We start from the raw sequence: 12,418 nt of genomic DNA on the forward strand, positions 1-12,418 counted from the left end.
GTAAGAGAGGCAACAGTACCTGTAACTGGTATTGAGTCTTCAGTGAGTTCAGCCTTGTGCAAATAATTTCTGTTGTCATGTATAAAGTTCTGCTGCATGCTATTAGCGATTAAACTGCCTGTTGTGTAGCTCAGATCTGGCATCTCTAAGGACGAGCACAGATTTTCCTTGCAGTTTATATGCAGCTCATTTCAACTTTTTAATCTGATTTATTAGCATTAATTCAAAAGTCAATAAGTTACAAAAGTAGTTGGTCATTACTCTCAATTATCTCACCTGGCTGATAGACAGAGGAAAATATAGTGTTTGTCACTCTAATATCATCCTTGTTACCTAGAAGGATCACAATTATGAGGCCGAACTGTCAGGAACAATAACAAAGGAAATGTATCAAAGAGACATGAAATCCGCATTAGTGAGGAGCACACTACTGGTTTCACTAATGAATCCCGTTCTCTGCCTGGAGATTAGTTTAATAGACACGTGTGCAAATATGTGTATGCTATGGAAGAGTGCAAAAGCGTGGGCAGGTGTTTGTCTTGGATGGACTCGTAGCTGTCGTGGAGTTTTCTCTTTGATGCTGATAGTAAAAGAGGTGCAGCAGATGATAGACACCCACAAATCATTGCTGCCGGTCGCCAGCAAGGAGAATATCCGGCAGAGGTCACAGCCTTGACCTATATAAAGAGTGAACTCTCTTCATGTAATACTTACAGTGGGGCAAAAAAGTATTTAGTCAGCCACCGATTGTGCAAGTGCCCCCACCTAAAATGATGACAGAGGCCAGTAATTTGCACCAGAGGTACACGTCAACTGTGAGAGACAGAATGTGAAAAAAAAATCCATGAATACACATGGTAGGATTTGTAAAGAATTTATTCGTAAATCAGGGTGGCGAATAAGTATTTGGTCACCTCAAACATGGACAATCCCTGGCTCCCACAGACCTGTAACGTCTTCTGTAAGACGCTTTTCTGTCCCCCACTCGTTACCTGTATGAATGGCACCTGTGCGAACTCATCATCTGTATAAAAGACACCTGTCCACAGCCTCAAACAGTCAGACTCCAAACTCCACCATGGCCAAGACCAAAGAGCTCTCGAAGGACACCAGGAAAAGTATTGTAGACCTGCACCAGGCTGGGAAGAGTGAATCTACAATAGGCAAGCAGCTTGGTGTGAAAAAATCAACTGTGGGAGCAATCATCAGAAAATGGAAGACATACAAGACCACTGATAATCTCCCACGATCTGGGGCTCCCCTCATCCCGTGGGGTCAAAATGATCATGAGAACGGTGAGCAAAGATCCCAGAACCACACAGGGGGACCTGGTGAATGACCTGCAGAGAGCTGGGACCAAAGTAACAAAGGTCACCATCAGTAACACACTAAAACGGCAGGGAATCAGATCCCGCAGTGCCAGACGTGTTCCGCTGCTGAAGCCAGTGCATGTCCAGGCCCGTCTGAAGTTTGCCAGAGAGCACATGGATGATACAGCAGAGGATTGGGAGAATGTCATGTGGTCAGATGAAACCAAAGTAGAACTTTTTGGTATAAACTCAACTCGTCGTGTTTGGAGGACGAAGAATACTGAGTTGCATCCCAAGAACACCATACCTACTGTGAAGCATGGGGGTGGAAACATCATGCTATGGGGCTGTTTTTCTGCCAAGGGGACAGGACGACTGATCCGTGTTAAGGACAGAATGAATGGGGCCATGTATCGTGAGATTTTGAGCCAAAACCTCCTTCCATCAGTGAGAACTTTGAAGATGAAACGCGGCTGGGTCTTCCAACATGACAATGATCCAAAACACACCGCCCGGGCAACAAAGGAGTGGCTCCGTAAGAAGCATTTGAAAGTCCTGGAGTGGCCTAGCCAGTCTCCAGACCTCAACCCCATAGAAAATCTGTGGCGGGAGTTGAAAGTCCGTGTTGCTCGGCGACAGCCCCAAAACATCACTGCTCTGGAGAAGATCTGCATGGAGGAATGGGCCAAAATACCAGCTACTGTGTGTGCAAACCTGGTAAAGACCTATAGTAAACGTTTGGCCTCTGTTATTGCCAACAAAGGTTATGTTACAAAGTATTGAGTTGTATTTTTGTTATTGACCAAATACTTATTTGCCACCCTGATTTACGAATAAATTCTTTACAAATCCTACCATGTGTATTCATGGATTTTTTTTTTTCACATTCTGTCTCTCACAGTTGACGTGTACCTCTGGTGCAAATTACTGGCCTCTGTCATCATTTTAGGTGGGGGCACTTGTACAATCGGTGGCTGACTAAATACTTTTTTGCCCCACTGTAAGTTAAAACATATAGTGCTAGTGATAAAGACGTTGGCTTCCTGCCCAAGGCAATGCAATTTAAAGCCAAATCACTGAAAAAGTGCTAAATTCTCTGACAGACTCTGATGGGACTTTATACAAACACAAACTTAACTTTAAAAAAAAAAAATGAATAGTATGGAAGCCAGGATCATGTTATCATTCCTCAATGACTGCAAATGTCTAAAAACAGGAATTACTGCAGCCAAAAATAGAACTACTAGCACTGACGTTCTCCTCCCCTCCTCATGAATCCTCATTATCGAATGCATGTGCATCTGTAGCTCAGGGGATCCAGACTTTGAGTACTCCAGGAGTTGTTTGTAGTTGGCAAGGCTTCGATGCAAAAAAAAATCTGCAATCTACATGAACACACTTGCAACGCTTGACACAAATCCAAGGAAATTCTTTGATTTCTGTGAGAGATGACTTGCAGATAAAGATGGGGATTCTGGTGAATCTTTGGAGGAAATCTTTTGCATTTGCAAAAGAAAAACGAAAAAAATTGCAATGCCTCACTTGAGCTGGGCTTTGCATACATATCACTCTTTTCAGGAATAACTGGAGAAAATTATTCCTTCCTATCCTCCTTTGTAGGTTTAAAAAGTGTTTCATTCCCTTTACATAAACAGTTGCACTTGATATGTTCTGAGAACTATAATGTACTGTAATTGACAGTTAAATGACTCATAAAGACACTCCTCCCTCCACCAGCTGTCACTGTGTTGTAATATATTCTCTTCTAATTGTCATTGCACATGTTGTTCAAATGGTATCTTTACATAGCTATGCAAATGTCCAGGTAATGAAATACAAATAGAAAACCAGCCAAACAAACAAACAAAAGTGTCAAATTAAAACCAAAAAATCAATTAACTGAGATCAGTATTTGGTATGACCACCTTTTCATGCTGTTTAGCAGGTATGTTGTTGCAATCTTATTGGATTAAACCATCTGTTGCAGGCTTTTTCTTGTTGCTGCAGTTATCCATCTATGACTCAGGCTTCTACCGATGCACAATTCATTTGCGATTGATCAGAAATCTCCCCGGTGATGTTCCATTCATTTTGTAGAAATGTTCGTCTTGCTGTCCCTAGCCTTTACAGAAATATGATAACATTTAAGGTTTGCACTTTATTTCTGCGTTAAAATATGAATGTGATTTGAACAATTGCACATTCTCAAGCCATAAATCTAACAATATTTATTAAAAAAAAATGCCAAGTATAATATTCCAAGTGCCACAGAAGTGCTCATTCCCACATTCAAAATATAGTGCAACTGCTGTATTTTGAGGGGAAAAAAATGCAGTGATGCATATATAACTATTAAATATATAAAGTCACTGGTATGACTCACTTAACTGTAAAATTGTCAAAAAAAAAATACAAATGGTTTAAATTACAAAATTTTGTGAGTACATTATGACTGAGAACATGTGATTTGATCTCCTGTAACATCCTTTAATAAAGAGCATAATTCATGAAAACTGTTACTGCTCTTGCCTTTCTTATGGCAAGATCATTACTCTTCAGCTTACTGTTGCTTACTTTGGTCACATGTGTCACTGTTGTTACTGTTTTCTGTCATATCAAACAAAATGTTGCACATTTCCCAGGATAATAACGTTATAGCCATTGAATTCTGCTACACTTAAGGTCTGAGGTCTAAAGGATGGCATCATTACTCATTTTTAACTGTTTTTCAAACATTTTCATTGTTACAAGGTCTCACAAATGAAGAAATATCATACAATCCCACTTTGAACAAAGCTGATAGCGATAAATAAAAGATAATCTCCTGATTTGTTGCACTATCATTAATCTTCCGTGACTCTAACTGTGCTGCAGAGACAGAAATAATATTTGATAAAAGCCTTTAACATAGAATAGGAGTTACTTCAGTGACACAAAGACAGCACATGTAGTCTTTAAGGAAATGCACAAAAAACATATTTTTGGGGGCTGATGTTATGATGTTGAAGTTATTTGTGTGTAATTCAACAAGTAAAACCATAGTGGAAGTTTGCAAGTTAGAATAAAGGAAACTAATTTTAAGGCATCTTCCATATTCCATTTCATTACCCCTAAAAAGCATGGGGGCAAATTGGGTTATTATATACATTATAAATAAAAAGCCCAAAGGACAAGAAGTGATTGTTATATTGCTCACATTCCAGACAAAGCAAGTTGCACTACTCATGGATGTCACACCCACACATCCTGCAGGAAAGCACCACAGAAACACTATAAATAGGTTTTCTACTGCATTTCTTCTTCCTGCTTGTACACCTTTTACACCACTGGATTGGTGTCAGAAAAGAGCAATTAAATGACAGTTTTGCAGGCGAAAAAAAAACAAGAGTATGCAGTGTGTGTGTGTGTGTGTGTGTGTGTGTGTGTGTGTGTGTGTGTGTGTGTGTGTGTGTGTGTGTGTGTGTGTAAAGGCAGACACAAAGGAAGAGTTAACTCAAAGCAAACAATTAATGAAAGCAAGTTTCACATAAGGAAGGAAAACATGGGAGCCAAAAAAACAGTAATGAGCAGCTATTAGCTTGCCGAGCACCTCAGTGCTCCCTTGTCTGAAAATATTGGTTATGTCCACTATTGTATTATATGGTATTACATAATCTCAACTCTGAAAAGAAATGGCATTAGATGATAGGATTGATTCAGTTACCGCCCTTCTCTTTTACTAAAAATGAGAAAGGCATAAACTCAATTTCAGCTGTCATAGGATTGTTTTTATATTATTACCACAGACAAATGCCCAGTATGGAGCTGGGGGAGAATGTCGGCCAAAACTGGGGGAAAATCTAATTACAGTGGAGTGATTGACCATTCAAAATAATGCTACCCTAGGTATGGCAAATTTCGAAAGCTAAATGCATGGCTGTGACAGGAGATCCATATTACATCTTGCATCTGTGTAATGAAAATGTGATATTGGAGACATAAAGCACATGTAATTGGCAGTTCTGTTTAACAAAACCCACGGAAACATTGCTACTGGAACAAAGACATAACGGAGCTCAGATAAAACCACCGTTTTTACAATTTGATATTTAGCTCAGGCGGTCTTCGAGATTTCATTAGTTTTTACACCTGCTCACCACTGGAACTCGTGACACCTTGACATTCATTAGTATCGGATGCTGCAGGAATTCATTAGTTGCCAGCTGACAAAACTAAAAACTGTGGAGCTCCAGAGCAACTGAATCAATACTTTCACAGTTTTAACAGAAGTTGCGTGATGCTCTGTAGCTGCCATCAAAACATTCAGATTTCTGCCTCCTGATGATTTTGATCTATGCTGATGCTTTCCATTGCTTTACGGTCACTAGAGAAGTAACAGACTGAAAGTAGTCATTTGAATGTAGAAGCGGCCATCGTGACATCCAAAATGAATTTATGCACAGTGAGTCGGATAATACTTTTCCTTCCGGTGTTAAATCCATATGGATGTTATACTGATCAGCCTCATAAATGCGTAGGTCTGTGTAGTTGAAAGCTGTCATGCTATGCACAAATAAATTCTTCACATCATGACTCAGTACAGGAGATTATTTAACAAGCTAATAAAATCATTTACAAATGTTTAAAACCATCTATTACTGGAAAACTGTGTTCCACCGGATAGTAATGTCACCAATAAGGAGAAAAAAAATCAACAGTCACTGCTAATCCTTATGCTCCAGTGCTCTAAACATAACAAGCCCTAGGTTGATATTTTCTATACAAATAAAACCAAAATGCAACCAGATCCACAGCTGCTTGTTAGTGTTGCTTGTCGAGACTAAGTAAGCTTCAGAGGGGAAAATGGGCAGAATACGAAGCTGCACTAATGAGCTTCATTATCAGTCAATGATTTTAAGAGGCTTTGTGAAGAGATCCACGAGGGAAATGAATTAGCAAAATTCAGATTAGAACACACCAGTGATTCATATCGAATGTGCCTTGATGCATTAGATTACTGAGTATCAGAAGTAACATGAAAACAAGGAAAGAAAGGGTGCAATGAGTGAGGCACTGTGTGGCTATTTTTTATCCCAGTATTATCAGCCTCTCACAACACAAGCAACATCAAAGGTGATCTAATGACACAGAGACATGCGAAACACGCAGAAAAAGAAACTGCTAATTTTTAGCTTATATTATTTTAATTATTATGTTTTTTATGGACAGTATCTCTGAAGTGGCTGTGTTAATATGTGAGTCATACTCCTCTTCCAGTCCTCCTCCCTCCTCTACTGCCTTCTCAGATCCGTTGCCCCTCCCTTCCAGACACCGTTCTCCCCCTCTATTTCTCACCGCGGCAGTAGGTAGTGTGAGCGCTGGATCCCTGCTGCATTACTGGAGCCTTCTGATCTAATTGTTTTGTAATGCGGAGATTTTGCTCGGGATGACTCATAACTTAGAGAAGGGTAGAAAAGTGCAGATGTCACCAAAAATTCGAATGAGTACAAAATAACAGCCAAGACACTCAAAGCAAATTAGAATACCCCCTACATAGCCGTCTTCAACGAAATGATATTGCTTCTCTCAGTTTTCCTTCCGTCCTTCAGGTGCAGTTTCCGTTTATTCCTTCAATACATTTTTTTCTGTTTCATGTTTGTCAGCTCTGCTTCTGGCTTCTCAGCAAAAATGTCACTGCTAATTCTAGAATGCTTCAGCTGTCTGAGCCCAATTAAACATCTTTATACCATTTTGAACTTTCAGTAAAGCTCAGCAAGCAAACACTGATCAGCTTATATAACTGAAAAGAAGGAAAAAACACCCTGGAGGAAACTGCAGTGTAAGGTGAAATGGTCCAATATTACCACAAAACCTCACCAAAGTGATAATAAGTTTTGTAAGGTATTTAATGGTCCTTAACACAATTTAGGCTAACTTATAGTTTGCTGTTGCAAGAAAACAACATTAGTCCTGGCAATATCCAGAAACCAGATTTAAGTAAAATTTATAATTTACTGCTAATATAAAATCAGTCCAGCATTGCGCCCATCCTGCTTTAAGAGCAACCAACAGCTGCCTGGAACGGTTTAGCATCTTCCCTCACTGTTTTTTATAGTTACAGGTGCATTAGACAGGGCACCCTTCTAGCACACCCATGATGCTGACTGTGATCAAGGGTGAGCCATTTCTGCTTTTTAGCCTGCTGTTCCGATAGTCTACTGAGTAACCCAAGCTGTTTTCACACATGTACTGCAGCACTGAACTTTTGTAGACATGACACGAGAGATCTGCGAGTGAGAATGCAGTCAGATCAGAGATTAAACATGTCAGCAACCTACAGCAAAGTCTGTGTGATTGTCTGTCAGATTGGCTCCTGTGTGAGAGGAGGAGAGGTAATAATCCGTAGAATTCCCAGAAAATGATTGCGTCTCATGTGCATTGCCTTCCTCTATCTAGGGAATACCCTTGCTGGATCAGAAAATGTCCTATATAAGACACTGAGTAACTTTATCCTGTTCTGTGCTTGTAACTGTGTATACTGAAACTAAGTAAAAATTAAAAAAAATACACGAAATTGATGTTTTTTCACCTCAGGATTTTAGGCATGGCAATTAAGATAACATCAAAGGAAAAGCACAATTTGCCTCACTGTAGAAGTGGGTGAAAATGACCTGTGAAGTTCAGAGGTCAGGACCCTGTAGAGGTATAATAAATTGTCTGACTACAAACATGAAGAAAAAATAGCATTGGTTCACACAACAAAAGCAGGTATTTATATAAATAGATACTGCTACCAGGTCTGGAGTGGGACAAAAAAATCAGCCCTCGCGTTTCTGGTCCACGCTGCCCAGCATGATCGGTCAAAACAGCGCAGATGGTCCAGTTAAATATCTGCACATTTTTTTTCTTAGCTTTTCATCTCCACCTTTTCACTTTTCTTTGTCTGTCCTTATCAACCACTTCTTCCACATTAGAGTGTGTCCTACAAGGTGCATGAACTCACAAGGAAGGTATTGGAGGGTCTGCCTGCATTAAGAGATTTGATTGAGTAATCCAGTGTCAGCAATGAAAATCAAAAAATGGGCTGCTGTCAGTGTTTGTAGCTCTTCAAGCCGGCCTGTAGCCTGTAAAATTATGACAATGAAGAAAAAAGAAATTTAAAAAAAAATTAATTATATTGATCTATTGGCCCACTCTGGCCAGATTACCAGTCCAGCCCTAACTGTAACTACTTCTAAAAAATATTTATATAGTAAAAATAATACATACTTGAATAAATTTAGTGCATGCTAAATTATCTATTTATGTGTGGGACAATGAGCAGACATGGTTTTTGTACATATTTCCTGACTTTGTGAAGAGTTTGTGTAAAGACTGAATTAAGTCAACTAAATGCTCCTGCTTGACCGTGCTAACTAGAGATAAAAACATGACTTTTCACTCCGTTTGTTTTTTTTTTTTTTTTTTTTTTTTTTTTTTTTTTTTTTTTTCTTTTTTAAACCTGTCCCGTTTGGTTCTTTTGCCATCAGAATTATTGTCTAAAGGCGAAGAAAGATGCCCAACGGATTTACTTTACCAAATGGACCATCCCAGCCTTGCCGTAATGGTCCATTTGATTTACCTTTTATTGTTTATTTTATTTTATTTTATTTTTTTTACTTGCTAGATACGGGACAGGGGAAAAGAAAAGGGAGAAAGAAAGAGGGGGAAAAAACAGAACAAAACAAAAAAAAAAAACAGCGGAGAAGAGGGACGGGGATAAAGGGCAAAAAACAAAAACCAACAAAATAAGCAGACAAAAAATACATATATCGATCACCTGGATCACCTGTTGAGAAAGAAAAAAGAAAACAAGCAGAAGAAAACGAGAGTAATAGAATAAACAACATCACAATGATATATGGGAATATAACACTACATACTTAATATTAAACATTATTGTGCAGCACGTAAGATCGACAGCGCACAGTGTGCTTTGAGGTAGGAGCCAAAAAGGGTGTAGTTTGTGTGTGTGATCACCTGTGTGTACACCTGTGAGCATGAGCGCGCTTGTATTTAAAAGGTTCCTTCATGTAATGATCTGCTAGAGGGTGTGGGGGGCCACAGTCCCATCCTCCAGGGCATGAAGCAGGTATGGAGGAGATCAAAACTCCAGACATCCAGAGGCCCCCAGAACACAAGAGACCAAGGAAGACCAACAGAGGGGCAGCCGCGCCACTGTCCCAGAAAGAGCTGAGGAGAGTCCCAGATGAGGGATCACTCAGCAGCCGCGGAGCAGAAGCCAGGGGGGGTTGCAGTGACGTGCCCGTGAGCTCCGCCGGCAGCCAGCTGTGCCTGAGTGACCGAGCCCCAGGCCGAGAGGCCGAGGGCACCCCACCCCCGAAGTGGCCCGAGCGAGCCCCAGGTTCCAGGCCCGGATAAGCAGCCACCAAGGAGTGAGCCGGTGTGTACCCGGACGCCCACCCCCGGACACAAAGAACCACCAACGCATCGATGTCTGAGGGCGTCTGCCACCGGCAGGGGAAGTGGTGGGGGGAGATAGGCCTCCAAACCTTGGAGGGCCTGAGATGTCCCCAGAGAGGTGGCGTCTGATACCCAACCTGACATATAGACACAGACATACAGGCACACTCAAATACAAACATCCATTCCCACCCTCATGCTCTCATAGGCAATTACTCCACACTCAACCAACGTGGAGACAGACATAAAGAGACGCTGTACACACAATCACACTCCCCAAGCGTACTCTAAGAACCGGGTCTAGGTACCCTTGCCCCTGGAGGGGGAAACTGCACCCAGACCCACGTGGTGTTACCCTTTTCCCTGCAGTGGGGAGAAGCAGACCGCCCCGACTCCGCAGCAGCAGGGAGGCCCCACACACCAGACCCCAGTCGGACGGCCAACTCCTCCTCCTAGCCCCCCCGCTCCAGCAGGCCGCAGAGACCGGGGGTGTGAGAAGACTCCAAACCTCCCTCTACCCGCTCATATGTAGTGTTGATGTATATGTGTTCTAAGGTGCAATTAAAACCCAGGAGGGCATGGAGCTACCTGCCAGAGAGCAGCAGGTAAGCGCATAGCCCCTCCTGATAGCCCTCAATGTCTACGTGTATTTAAAATTGAGAGGTGGGCAACGACGCCAGGGGTGAGGTGTACACCCTGATGGTAATTTGGAGTCCGTGTTGTGAGCCCACCCCCAAGATCCTATATGTATGTGTTATGAGAGTGTGAGTAATGTGAATGTCTAAGTTGTGAGATAAAATTGAGGCAGAGGCAGCTAGAAGGGGACAGAGGGGGGGGGATGCCTCCTCTGCACCCTGGTGACACACCCCTACCCCAAGGCCCTGCATGTGTGGGTGATTGTGGTGGAGCGGGAAGAGGGAGGCAGCTGGAGATGGGGAGGGAAGAAAGGAAGGGGCAAGTGACCCCTCCCTGGGGCCAGCTCCCCCGCTGACCCCAGTAGGCACCCCCATGCTCTGCAACCCGCCAGGGAAAGGGGGCCCAGGCCCATCCGGACCAGGGCCCAGTGCAGCAGCACCGCCCGGCCCCACAGAGCCCGGGACAGCCCACCCGACCCCACTACAGAGAAAACTGCACCCACCCCATCATCCACTCATCTTCCAGACTACACAAGACAATAGACGCCCAGGCTGAGATCTTCCTCCACCTCTCCTATATCTCCCCCTCCTGCAGAGAGAATTCCTGAGGAGAGGAAAGCTCCTGCAAGATGTGACAACCTCCCCCACCAGTTGAAGAGTCCCCCAGGTGGCTCGATGCACTGGCGGCGCCCTGCGCCAGGACTGGGCCCCCATATACCCACCCGCCCACAACCCCAGCAACACACCAACCAGGACCCGAGCCCCCGAGGCCCGGCCAGGGCCCCAGCCCAGAGACGGAGCGCCCCCAGAACCTCACGCCCGTCCCGGACCCACCCAGGGGCAGCCAGGCTACCAGGTCAGTAACCCACGTCCGTCAGCACAGACCCTCCCCTAGCCCCGCTGCACGCAGCCACGAGGAAACCGTCACCTAAGAGCCAACAGAGCCCCTAATTGGCCATGACCGCTACCCCGGGTTGAGCCCCCCAAGGAAGATGCTCCTGGGGAACCCCCCGACGCCCTAAGCCTGTCCCTACCCCCACACCAATCACAACAGTGAAGGCGGGACCAAACTATGACGTGCTAACTAGAGATAAAAACATGACTTTTCACTCCGTTTGTGCAGCAGGGTTGTACTGTTTTCCACCAGTTCCACACTCCATCACAGCTGGACATGGTAGACATACAAAAGATGAAACCTAGCTGTGCAGTTGTTTGGTCTGTTGAAAGACTCGTACCTTTCACGAGACAAGTGTTACAAAGCTTTTCCTTCTCCCAACATCCAGAGTAGTTACTCTTTAATAAGCTCTGTACGAGCGCTTGGAAGCAGTGTTCAAAACAACCTTTGATGAATCAACCCACTGGTGTTCAGTAATGTGTTTTGGTTGTAACATCATGACAACCTTTCAACTAGAAGCTTAAAAAAAGTAAATCAACTGCAAGAATTGCAATCTTTGCTTAGTACTCTTAGAAAATGATTATGCATTTAATTTGATGAGTTTAAGCAGTCAATCCAAAATAAATCACGGATTAAGTGATGACTAATATACAGTAAATAATGCTGAACTTCAAAAGTACAATCCACAAGTAAGTGCTTTATTATTTTGGTAAACTTTCAAGGTACATAATGAAAAAAAATGAAAGAGGATAAATTTGGAGGCTGCAAAACAAATGAGAGAAAACTAATTCCATAGCAGCAATGATGAGTGACATGACATTAAAACTTAAAAAAAGAATCCAAAATTGTATAGTGTAATGCTAATGTCTTATTCCCACCTCCACAATATGATGAAAGGTTCAATAGCAGAGATCTAAAGTGATGAACCCTTTGTCCGAGCACTTTTCTCCCCTGGACATTTAATTATGCTAAATGGCTCTCTTAGTGTGTGAGTGGCCCTTTCACTGGCTTCTCTGCTAATCAGGACGTGGGCTGCTGGCGACTTGTTAGCTGACCTGCTCATTATTCTTTAGCGTTAACGTTTCTCATGCTGAAATGCACACTAATTGTTTGCAGCAAGCTGCAGACTCGCCCAC

Source organism: Pelmatolapia mariae, linkage group LG18, assembly GCF_036321145.2.
Source record: "Pelmatolapia mariae isolate MD_Pm_ZW linkage group LG18, Pm_UMD_F_2, whole genome shotgun sequence".
NCBI classification, from domain to species: Eukaryota; Metazoa; Chordata; class Actinopteri; order Cichliformes; family Cichlidae; genus Pelmatolapia; species Pelmatolapia mariae.